The sequence below is a fragment of the Peromyscus eremicus genome, chromosome 22, assembly GCF_949786415.1.
Source record: "Peromyscus eremicus chromosome 22, PerEre_H2_v1, whole genome shotgun sequence".
NCBI classification, from domain to species: domain Eukaryota; kingdom Metazoa; phylum Chordata; class Mammalia; order Rodentia; family Cricetidae; genus Peromyscus; species Peromyscus eremicus.
This window is the reverse complement of record NC_081437.1, coordinates 33,656,644-33,658,751: the sequence shown is the minus strand read 5'-3', so window position 1 is coordinate 33,658,751 and position 2,108 is coordinate 33,656,644. Positions and strand designations below refer to the sequence as shown.

The 2,108-nt window shown below is 44.3% G+C and overlaps 1 pseudogene; it reads right to left on the bottom strand.

Annotated features, from left to right (window-relative positions):
* Positions 1-362: 362 nt before the first annotated feature.
* On the bottom strand, positions 363-1,795 carry LOC131897646 (histone deacetylase 1-like; annotated as a pseudogene).
* Between the last annotated feature and the right edge of the window lie 313 nt (positions 1,796-2,108).

The following is a 2,108-nucleotide window of genomic DNA, read 5'->3' as shown; positions in this document are numbered from 1 at the left end:
CTGAGTCCTCTGGGAAGGTATGCCAATCTAAAATTGGCTGATATTACCTAAGGGGCCCCAGAAGAGCCAGTCAGCCTTTCTAGAAAGCTTCATAAGGGCATCTTAACAGAGCTCCTAAAGCAGGCACTTGGCAGTTCAGGATTTTGTCTTCTGGTTGTTTTCTTTCCACTCAGACCCTACGTGGTTCAAAACTAAGACCTGAGCAGGACGGACAAGGTGTCTCTGGGAAGAATTCCCCCAGCACCACTGCCCTAGGCTCTGGTCCCTGGCGACATTATATTTAACATAGTTTATATAAATACACAGAGGAATAGAAAACATAAAATCTGAGAGACTGGAGAGGCCACAGTTGCAGATTTTGCTCAGGCTAACTTGACCTCTTTTTTGACCCCTTTGGCTTCTGGCTTCTCCTCCTTGGTTTTCTCCTCGTCTGTGACTTTTTTTTTCTCTTCTTGATCTTTTTCTTTTTCACCCTCTGTTTTGACTCTTTTGGCTTTTTGAAATTGGAAGAGTTCCTGCGACCACCTTCTCCCTCCTCATCTGAATTGGAGAATTCTTCCTCACAGACAATTCGTTTGTCAGAGGAGCCGATGGAAATGCGTTTCTCAGGGTCTTCTTCCTCATCACCACTCTCCTCTGGGATGGCATCTTCAGGTATTTCCTGCATTTGGACACCAGGCACATTGGGCAGCATTCTCAAATTCTCAAAGAGCTGCTAGTTGATCTTTTCCAGATATTCATTAGTGTTCTGGTTAGTCATATTAGAAGGGCTGATATAAAGCTTGAAGTCCGGTCCAAAGTATTCAAAGTAGTCATTGTATGGTAGCTCATTAGGGATCTCTGTGTCCAGGGCCATGGCTATTTCCTAAGTCAAACACCAAGCAACATTACAGATGGTATATCCCCCTCCTCCCAGCATTAGCATAGGCAAGTTGAAACTCTTAACCAACTCCACACACTTGGCATGCCCTTTGATGGTCAGATTGAAGCAACCTAACTGATCTCCAGATAGAGAATCTGAGCCACACTGTAAGATCACTGCACTAGGCTGGAACATCTCCATTACTTTGGACATGACTGGCTTGAAAATGGCTTCTTAGGACTCATCATTGATCCTATCTCAGAGCAGGTAGTTAACAGCATAGTACTTGCCTTTGCCAGCCCCAATATCCCATAGGTGCCCAGTTCCTAGGAAGTACTCTCTGTCTTTATGAAAAGACACAGTCATGATCCAGTCCATGGTATAGAAGACCTCTTCCACACCATCGCCACGGTGAATATCAATGTGAATATACAGCACCCTCTGGTGATACTTTAGCAGTTTCAGGATGGCCAAGATGATATCATTGACGTAACAAAAACCAGATGCTTCAGACTTCTTTGCATGATACAGACCATCAGTCCAGTTCACAGTGATGTCTGTCTGCTGCTTATTCAGTTTCACAGAACTTGCCACAGAGCCACCAGTAGACAGCTGGCAGAATTCAAACAAGCCATCAAACACTGGACAGTCCTTACCAACGTTGAGTTTCTGCATCTGCTTGCTGTACTCAGGCATGTTATGGAACGCAAGAACTTAATGTAGTCATCACTGTGGTACTTGGTCATTTTCCCCAGCATTAGCTTTGTGAGGACCATAGGTTTCCATTTTTCAGTAGAGACCATAGTTGAGCAGCAAATTGTGAGTCATTTGGATTCGGTGAGGCTTCATCGAGTAACGTCCATAATAGTAGTTTCTAACATCATCATGGTAGTAATAACAGACTTTCCTCTTGGTGCCCTGAGTCTGCGCCATCTTGCTCACCGCCTGGCCCCCCTCAATCCTCATTATTTATGGGCTAGAGGAACAAAGCACTGCACATATTCCTGGTAGAGCTTCCCATTGCAGTTAATATAAATAATAAAATCCCATGCAGGTATGTCCAGAAGATTATTCTAATCTAAGTCAGTTATCACAGGTTTATCCTCAAGGCTGTCTTATGGGGAATTCTAGAGCCTGTCAAGTTTACAACCAATATGAACCACTCCAAATGTCTAAGTTAAGATTTCACAGCTGCAACACTCTGGACGGCAGGCCCCACTCCTTGCCAGGGCAACAAAATAGAGCC